Below are 10481 nucleotides of genomic sequence, written 5' to 3'. Positions count from 1 at the left end.
CGAACTGGTTCGGACTCTTTCGACTATAGTGAAGAGCCCTTTCACTATGCCCTTTGAGGACCAAATCCTACTTACAATGATGCGGCTGCGTCTTGGCCTATTGCTTAATGACCTCAACTTACGTTTTGGTGCATCCACGGCAGCCATTAGCAGGATTTTCTGCTTCATTCTAACAGAACTTGCCAAGTTTGCCAGAGAGTTCTGAGTGTTCTCGCTGCCAAGAACAGCAATCAGGAGGACACTGCCTAATGTTTTGGAGGAGAATTACTCCGCAACTTGCATTACCGACTGTTTCGAAATTTTCATTGACAAACCTGGGCAGCTGCACCGAAGAAATACAACTTACAGTTCCTACAAATCACACAATACGACCAAAATCCTTCACGTCATTACACTAAGTGGGTTTATTATGTTTATGTCAAAACCGTATGGTGGCCGTGCAAGCGACCATTTCATGACTTTGGACAGTGGTTTTTTAGACCACCTGACGCAAGGCGATGAAGTCCTCGCTGACAGTTGCTTTAACATAGGTGACCTGCTCCCACCATGTGTTAAAGTTTCACTCCCAAGCTTTTCCAAAGGCCGGCCGCAAATCTGTCGTTCAGATGTATTAAGTTCGCGTCGCCTGGCAAGACTTCGGATTCATGTTGAGCGATCAATAAGGCGTCTCAAATGCTTCAGGATTTTGAAGCAATTCCCTGCTAGTATATTCTCAAAGAAACCCCTAGCAAATGATGTAATTTGAGCCATCGCTGGGCTCTGCAACCTGCAACCGAAATTGATTACAGATCATGGCGATGTCAAAGAACCTGGTGCTTAGTCACCATCCCATCCAGGGAAGCAGCCGGAACTGGTAGACAACACAACTGAATAGGACGTGGAGATTTATGTGGAGTAGCCAGATCTTCTCGTCATCTCTTGCTTTTATGCACATCCCATGTTCTCTGTTCACTGATTAACGTAACTATGTTCACTGCAAGAGAAAGGCTCATCAAACTTGCATTCAGTTAAATCTCCTGGGCTAGCTGTAGCCTCCTTACTCCTGCAAACTTGCCAGTTTTAACAGCCCATCTGACTCTGCCACCCTTCATGCCATTGGTTATCAGCTCTCCATATTACATGCTCTGCTGATGACAATTACTCATTTTCAACTAGGATATCATTAACTTGCGTTTAATCTCTGACCCAGCCCACTTCTTTCTTGTCTCTATCCAATGCTCTCATTGCTCTCAATTTAATTTTAAGCATTTTAATTAGCTTCAGAGTTTCTTCCCCATAGGTGAATACTTCCAAGATACAACTCTTACGTAATTAACTCAAGCATGCTGGTGTACTGGAAGCCTGCTGTTGATGACCTAAAAATATCTGTCAAAGACATGCTATTCAGGTATTTTCCTAGCTATTTCACTGATGGCTCTGAGCTATCTTAGCTGCTACAAACAACTCACGTTCGAGCCTTCTTTCATGCCGTCTGATTACCAAAGTGTTTGTCAGCAATGTCAGGCCCGCTAGCTTTCGTCCAGGAAGAGCAAACTCTAAAGCACTCTTCCTCCTTGAGAAACTGAAGTTGGAATCACTTGCAGAACTCTTTTGAGCCACCAAGGTTGATGTTCTGAGCCTATTTTATTGTCTTCCAGCTTGAGACCTTCGCAGTTGAAATTTTGCTTTCCCTGTGAAGGGCTATGTAGTCCATTCATTCCTTTTGGAAATTTTCCAATGCTTTTACATGTGCTTCTTCTGGACCATGGTTGCGCAATGCCTCATGGTGCTTTAACTAAAGCAAATCCTTTCTCACACTCAGTGGAGGCTGTATAAGGGGGGAGGGAGGTTGGCTACATTGTTTTATCCAATTTCGGAAAATCTTCATGACTGCTAACAAAATGAATCGCTTTTCTTTCAAGACCTTCAGGTAAAATACATTAGAATGAACGCAACCAGCTTTTGTACTATCATACCACTGCCAGTGTGTGCGTAAAATGTGCTAGTTGAACAAACAAGCATTATTGGCAAGGCATCAAGCCCAGACATGCATAGCTGTATGTGCAGAATGGTACTGTCGAAATCGGTCAGTGCATTTTATGAGTGGAGCGGTTCAGGGTTTGAGGTTTGGTTTTCGCGTTATTTAGGGGCACTTGCTTTGCGGCTGTGTTGTACAATGTAGGTGTGACGTTTGTGGGGATTGTGGATTTTTAAAATGCAATGGAAAGTTATGTTGGGGTGTTTCTGCATTGGCTTGCCTGATGGAAACCATTGTTGATACCATATTGGAGATGTCTTACTTTGTCATTATTTGAAGATTTACTGTCTGTACTTCCTGTGTTCACTTTGGGGTGATAAGAAATGTTCACTACCATGTGAGGGTACGAGCCTGTTAGTTTTTGTTCTATGCCTGCATTTGTTTTATTGTATGTTCAGAAATGTATTTGATAATTCTGATGTTGCCTGCACAAATAAACTGGGACAAATGTTCTTAACGACAAGACAATTAGTTGAATCTTGTTAGTTTATTGCAATGAAAATGTGTTTATTGCTTCCAGTCAACAACTGCTGGCAGCAGGTGTGAAAAATAGAAATCCTCAAGATGTGCCACTTGCTTGCTTTTGAGCTGCTTGTCATAGGGCACCTCGATAACATATTCCTCGTTTGGTGCCCAAATTACAAAGTCGCACTGACTTCTCTCGCAGCATAACAGCTGCAACTGTACTTGCAGACAATATCTGTTCTTCCCGGCCTTGCTCAGTGTGAGTTTGTGGTCCTTCTCAATCACATCATATTTGCCGCTCTTAAACAGAGCATCAAGGCTACCATGCTTTAGTGAAGTCTGTGGTGTCGGACACTATTTCCAGCACTGTGTCTGAGTCTACAATAATGCCATCAGGGCTGGCACCAAGCCATGAAGTGGCAGGCCTGACGATAAGGCCACATTCCACAACGTCCGTGTTCTTTGCTTGCTTGTACCATGCACGGGCTTTTGCTTCTGACTCTCTTCCATACCTTCATGTAAAAATCACATTCATGTTCTAATGAATTAGTCTGCCTCATCTTAAAGTAACTTCAACGGCGACTAGTATATTGCAATACACAAACCATGCATTCACAATGGCATTAATTCTTATGGCAATAAACTTCCTCCATTGTCGCTGGGGTGACATTTTTCGCTGTTGCCGCATTCCATGCACATGCTTTGTCAGTTGATGTCTGTCCGGTGAGCCCCTTGGATGTTGCATGTTGGGATCAAGGGCCCCGATCAGCCGTCACCACACACACCCTGGGGCACCGCTGCGGCGGCACTCAACCTCTGCAGAGAAGAGAGTGGCTCGCCGCAAAGACACAGGCCTCCAAGTTCACGAAGGAGACGTTTATTCACGCCGTCCTCCAGCGGTACACAGACTCAACAGTCACCCCGTCCCAGGTCGCGCTCGGAGCGATCAGAGCAATGCGCGCCGCTAGGACGCCGCTGCAAGAAATTGTCCCAGCGGCAGCGCTGTGATGTCTCTCGTGTCGGCCGTTGGGCCGTTTGCGAGAGAGAGTGGGCAGTCAACACAAGGTGCGCCTCTCGGAGGTCGCTGGACCCCTCGGCAGGCTCGAGCTGCGACGGGTCGAGGACCCGTGCTGGCCAGCACTAGTCCGAACGGCAAAGGCCGGCCCGGTCAAGCAGTAGCGTACGCACCGTACATACGCTGTCTCGGACGGGTCTCTCTCCATAGCCTCCTCAATTTGCTCTCTCTCTCTGGGAGCCGCTCGGACAGTCGCGCGGCGCGCGGCCGCCCAAGCGGGTCTCGAATTCCCGCCAAAAGGCACCGATTGCTAAGGCCATTGATAAGTGGTTCTTGTTGTTGGGGAAGAATTGTGTGCAGGGCGTGCAACTGTCTCTTGGAGAACACCTTCGCTGCGCTGCACTGGGTTGGGGAAGGGAAGTTAAAGAGATAGAATAGGAAGCCGGGGCGGAACTGCGGCTGAATGACATTTGATTGGTCACCCAGCCGCCTCTCCGTCACCTGAGGCGGGAGAAAGGAAAACGGGAGACCAACCAACACCCTCTAGACTAGTAAAGGCCTCTCCATATCCTCCTCTCTTATGTGGCTACGTCATCACACTACGACGGACCAGCTCTCGGCGCTTTCGAGGAGCGCCCGTCGTGCCCCCACTTTCTCCAGCCGGTCTCCGTTTTCTTGGTGCAACAACGCCTGCGCGGAGCAGTACCAGCCTAAGTATCGAATATAAGAAACATTGCGATGCTTTTATTACTGCTTTGCTGCAAAAATAAAATGTTATTTTGTAAAAATATATACTTTTTGTTGAACCGCTTACTTTAGAATGTAATATTGTTTTTGTACGTTGTTTTGTTAGGCTTTTTCGTTTTCGTACAGAGTGCTCGACTGGGAAATGCGTTCGCACTGCGGTAAACATAGTGGTTCCTTCATTTCGTGAATGTAGTTGCACGTGTTCGCATTTCTGCGTTTCCTTTTTGTTCGTGCAGCGTGTGTCACGAAACTCAACGCTGTTTCAGAGTTAGCACCGGTACGGTAAGGACGAGGAAGTACGTCGATGCCGGGGGGTGTGTGTCCAGTGTGCAGGCTGTGATAATGCCTGGGCATTGCTGCGTACCGCGGTGTCGCGAGAACTATGATGGTGGTGAGCGTGTGCGAGTCTTCACCTTCCCTGCGGACCAATCAAGAATAGTTCAATGGATTAGAGCTATCCACCGTGCGGACTTCACTCCAGGAAAGCGGTCGGTGGTAAGGTAACATTCCTTTACTGTCGTTGTTACTTCTCCCTCAGCTGCATTGAAAATGCTGCGGGCAGCATGTTGCGAGATAATTCCGTAGGGCTGCCTCTTTTGGACCGGGTAAATCTGTAAAGTCGTAGCGAAATAGTTTTGCTGACATTCAGTTCACACGAAATTTTAGAAATTTTTCTCGTACTCTCATGCACCTGTCTGATTTTTAAACTTCAGGTTCTAGAGCTGTTACTGTCTTTGCTTTTTTCTTATCCCTGGTCTGCGAGCGCCACTTTAAACCGTCCGACATGGTAAATAGAACAAGCTACACGGATACAAAGACCGGAAAAGTTATTGAAGTGGCTCTGAAGCTCGTACGGTTAGACCTGATGCTGTTCCAAGCATACTTCCAGACTGCCCGGCATATCTTTCTGCCCCAAACGCAAGCACGTCTCGAGAGGCCCCAGATGAAAAGAGGACGCGCCGAGAGGCAGCGGCGTTACAAGATGACATCAACTTGTCTATTGAAGCACACCAGGCGGAAGAGGCGGAGGCACTCTTGAAATGCATACCATGAATCAAGGTCTCCAAATTCTGGACGCTGGTTTCCCAGCATGACTTTATACTCTTCCTCAATCTTACTGTGATGATGCCCAAGCAATCAAAAAGTCGGTTATAGTCACCACGAATTCTCTCTAAGGCAGTATTTTCATGATGTCGAGGTCACCAAACTTGATGGCGGGGAGATCATTCCAAAAACTGTCAACAATATTCGGTGCTTGACAGGTCTGTTGGATGCTGTTGAGAGCTCTGATAAGGCTCCTGTCTTCCGCAAACCTGAAGACAAGACAGGTTTCATATTGAAGCCCGTGCTATCTCTTGTTGAAGACGCAACAAATCAAGAAATGTAAAACGAAGATTGGCAAGATGCTTTCACTTATTTAAAGGAACAAGTCTTTCTCCTTTTAAGCAAGTCACCCCGCTACTCTTCAGAGTTGTTGGTATTTTCCAGCCTTCTATTTACCATCTCTCCTCATGCTTATAGGTACTTTCGTAACTACGGATGTCTCACATTGCCGCAAGAGTCCACGATCAGGCGTGTATGCAATGCATATGTTATAAACCCAGCAGCTGGGCAGCAGGATGCTTCTTTTGTGCTTTATGCGAAGATCGCGAGTGTAATGAAGTGTCATGAGAAGTCAGTGGTTCTCATGATGAATGAGATCCATCTACAGGCGTATTTTGATTATAAGGGTGGCACGATTGTCGGCACTGCCAGCAACACTTCAAATGCAGCAAAGACAGCTCGTGTTTTTATGATTGAAAGCCTCCTGTCTTCACAAAATAGTGTTCACATTTTGCCAGTTGAACAAATCAATGCTCAACAGCTGAACACTGCGCTCTGCAGCATCCTAAATGAGCTTGAAAAGGTTTAGCTTTGCATCATTGCAGCCATCACAGATAACAACTCTATCAATCGCAAAACAATGTCTCTTTGGAATGTCATCAGAAGTCAGCAGCTCCTAACCTCACCCATCAGATCCCACTCGTCCTCTTTTTTTCGTTATTTACCCTGTTCACTTGTTGAAATGCATTCGGAAAAATTGGATCAACCAAAAGAAACATGGAATATGCATGTTTTTTCCTTCACTTATGAATGTGAACTCCAACCCATGATTATCACTACTTCGTTCAGCACCCTTCGTGATCTTCACCTAAAAGAAGAAGACCACCTTTTCAAGGCTTCTCCAACACTGTCAGTAAAGGCCCTCAATCTATCTATTAAGGAAAGGCAAAATGTGAAGCTTGCACTGAAAGTGTTCAACCTATCAACCATAGCTGCTCTAGGAACATGCGGTCAACGCTATGCACTGCAGCATGCAGCTGGGACAGCGGAATTTTTAAAGGTTGTCGAAACCTGGTGGAGGATTGTTAATGTGAAGTCGGCCAGCAAAGGACACCGGCTTCGTGATGATCTGCAGACTCCCATTGCAGAAAAGTTGTGTCCACAAGTTGAATTCCTTCAAATAATTATGCAGTGGCTTGACCTGAGAGAGTTTGAAGTTTGACAATAGAATTCTCACTCGGGAGACCCACAGCGCCTTGCGTCTCACCACGGAAGCCTTGGTCAAGATAATAAACTATTGCCTTGAAGACCTTGAATTTGACTACGTACTTCTGGGGAAGTTCCAGACAGACTGCTTGCAGGAAAGATCTGGCAAGTATAGACAGCTTTCCGGGTGGCAGTACCATGTGTCCATCAGACAAGTGTTCGAATCCGAACGCAAGCTTCGCCTACAAAGAGCGCTGGCGCTTCCAGACATGAATTCAGGGGCACCTGCTGTCAGCATTGATGAGTCGATTCTACAGAGGTTTAACATTAAAGTAAATACAAGGACTTCGAAATGAAGGCTCAAAATGCCAGCTGTAACGTACGTGGCCGGATACTTTGCCCATGAAGCACTTAAAAAACTTGCATGCACTGCTTGCCGAGAAAATTTGGTAGAAGATGAAGACATCATAATTGAGAATGCTGAAATTATAGCAAACATGAATCGCGGAGGGCTCAAGTTGCCCCAACCTCCCGTGGTTAATGCTGCAATGACTGCTAAAATCGTCCTGGACAAGCTGCGAAGTAAAAAGTATGCTCGACGAATGTGAAAGCAATCGTAGTCCTCACTTGGTCATGCATCACATTCTTAGCGCTGCAACAAACATTCTGCTGAAAAACTATTGTAAAAGTAGGAACGACAGTCTTGTGCAAGCAAAAGTTGCTCAAAAACGGAAACTTTGAAATCTTGACTGTTCTGACTCCTTGTGTTTCACGCCTCTGAAAGTTTTCTGAATGCTTGTACATATCCGTGAAGGACATGAGAGCGCAAAATGGCAACATGGACGAATAAGGGAACAGGATGAGCTCTTAATTGCAGTTGACAAATCAACTGCGATTAACTGCGAGCATCAACTGCGAGCATGGATTAGGGCAGATGCTATATAAACGCTCTTAATTGAATAAATCATGTTGAAAGTGCAGCGCTCGTCCTGTTCCATGTTGCCATTTTGCGCTCTCATGCCTTTCACGAATACGCACCAACAAGCCCAGCTGCAAGTACTTCTTAATAAACATATCTTTTTATGCAACACAGCTTGCTTCAGTTTTATCAAATCGAAAGGGATCTGCTCAGTCGGTCAGTTCAGATGCCATGCATGGAGCTGCAAGCTGTTCTGAGAGCCATACCTTATGGCAATGTTTTTTTGCGTGTGTTTGTGGAGGAAGGGTGAGCGTTTGTTTGGAAGAAAAAGTTTACAAATAGTAGTTAGATTCCAGGAAAACAGTCGGCGCTAGGTGATAAACCACACGGTTCAATTTTTGTTCGAAAATAATCTCCAAATCTGCGTCATGCAACGAGCTATTAACAAAAATAAAGATATATGGGAACGCGCAGCGGAATATCAAAGCCCCGTAGAAAAAAAAATGTGCGGACTTTCAGGCATTAATAGGTGATAGTAAAAGATACTGAATAGCCAACATATATTCATAAACCGGAAACCGCTAACTTTCAGTTTTTAAACCTATTCACCGCGGACTGTGTACCGGAAATGACATCATTAATATATGCCAGCATTAAATCATGGGGTCAAAATCATCAAAGGACAATTTCACGTAGCGCTGCAGTTACACAAGAACGAACGACCGCGCAGCACCGTCCCTTCATGAAGAACACGAACTCCGGCGCCCGTCGTAGTGTGATGACGTCAAGGAGGAGCAGAGAAGCCTTGCCTAGTCTAGAGGGTGTTGGACCAACGCGTGATGCCAGAACTGCCGCGCAAGGGCAACGGCGGGAAGCCCGGATTCCCACAGGCTTTAACCATTCAACTGCATAGGTCACGTTGGCCTCCTTACGCGGCACTCGGTGAGGGCGAATTTACGATGCGACGAGTTTCTACAGTGTGGCGTGGTGAGCGGGACACCACAGAACTACAGGAAGGCAGCCAAACCCGGTGAAAACGCATTTCTGATGCCAGCTAGCGGTTGTAAAAAAATGTTACGGGCTTGTGACGCAGAGAGGTGGGTTCTGGGAAGCTGGCGCGGCCAGACGAACTGGCGTCATGGCATCTCCTGAGTAACACGTTGTCGAGCCGATGGTGTCGTGGCTGGAATATTCTAGACTATCGTTTTGCGACTCAAATCAGGCGTCTCCGCAAGTTTGCGAGAAAAGCAGCCCCATTGTGGCGGGCACGCCGGAACTTGTACGTGACTCCTGACGATTCGGCCGAGTTGGTTAGAAGATATAAAGCGCCTGGGTGTGTGTCTGATTTTGTCATCATATGCCGGCCTATGTATGCGCTATAGTACGGCCCACTTTCTGTGACAGAGAACAAATACTCTTGCAGGCAAGGCGCCCATCCACCTTGTCCGTTTTTTGTGGGGTCTTCAAGAGTGCGAGTCCGCCGAAATTACTGTGGTTGGTTACGACTCTAAAATACTGATTGGACAGGAAGGGCCAGAGCTCAGCAAGAGCAAAAGAACTAAGTACACAGTGATAGAGGCGTTTCGCAGAGAGGCAGAGGGAAGGAGGTTGGCATAATAAGCAATGCGTTTGGTCTCCAAATAAGTAGTATATATGGGGGCAAATAATTGAACCGAATGGAGTACCTGCTCATTGCGCTGTGGTAGTTGAGCTAGCACAGTAAAGGCCCCGGGTCGCTTGGGATGTACAGAACTTGAGCACGGACTTATGTTTAAAAATGGGCTAAATAGACAATATAGCTTTCTTGTTCATGCATTTCCTACTATCACGGGTAAGCCATGGATCGCTTATACACGATGCTACTCAAAGCTGGAGCACACAGGAATCTTCTATATATTTCACATGATTACGAAATAAGCGCCAGTCATCAATACTTGAATAGCTCGCGAAAAGACTGAAATTCAGCGAAAAAGCTTTGTCTCACCTGATTCATAATTTTAGTATCTTTGAGCGCGGAGTTGAGCATTTATTTATTTTTTCTCTTGTCACTGCGCGCTGAACTTTACACATATTACGCGGCCCTATGATTAGTAGCTTTTTTCCAGGATTTTACTATTTCCTAGATCAGGACAGTATGTCAGGATGAGGTGTAATGTATCCGTACGTGTGAATATCTTTGTGCGCTACCTTTATGAGGTCATGTTAGTGGATGCACTGAAGAAAATGCAGATGGTCAGCGCGATCATTCTGGGAGTTCATAGATACCGTTGTTCAACATATGGCTGAGTAGTAAAACATCGGCATGCAATTACGAACTTGAAAGCTGCGAATATTTGCTCAAATCGATCATTGAAAAGATCAGTGAATTAACATCGGTTACGTGGCGGCCGCAAACAGGCACCAATGATACAATGAAGCTCGTGAAAATGAACTAAAAGAATATTTATGATGCGATTCAGTAGTTGCATGATGGAAAATAAATTATTTTATCTGCTAAGTCATAACCCATTCCTAAACTGCACTTTTACCTCTATGAGCACTCCTCTGCGTCTAGACTCGACACAATCTCGACAGAAAAGTATAAATCATGATGTAAACGACTGTTTCCGACGTCGACAAAAAGCTAGGTTTCCGTGCAACAAGCGTATCAGCGGAACACGTGTTCTTTATTGCTTTTAATACGTGAACCTTGCCCTTAAGTTCGCCGGTAGCAGCAGGCAAAGCGGGCTGGTTGTGGTAATTTTCTTTTGTTGTCTTCTATGAAGTCTTTCAGCGGCAATCTCTTGCGC

The 10481-nt window shown here is 45.8% G+C and overlaps 1 pseudogene; it reads left to right on the top strand.

Moving 5' to 3' along the window:
- Positions 1–4586: 4586 nt before the first annotated feature.
- On the top strand, positions 4587–5631 carry LOC144132169 (uncharacterized; annotated as a pseudogene).
- Positions 5632–10481: the final 4850 nt, after the last annotated feature.

This window comes from Amblyomma americanum, chromosome 1, assembly GCF_052857255.1.
Source record: "Amblyomma americanum isolate KBUSLIRL-KWMA chromosome 1, ASM5285725v1, whole genome shotgun sequence".
In the NCBI taxonomy this organism is placed as follows: Eukaryota; Metazoa; Arthropoda; class Arachnida; order Ixodida; family Ixodidae; genus Amblyomma; species Amblyomma americanum.
This window is presented reverse-complemented; position numbering and strand designations above follow the sequence as displayed.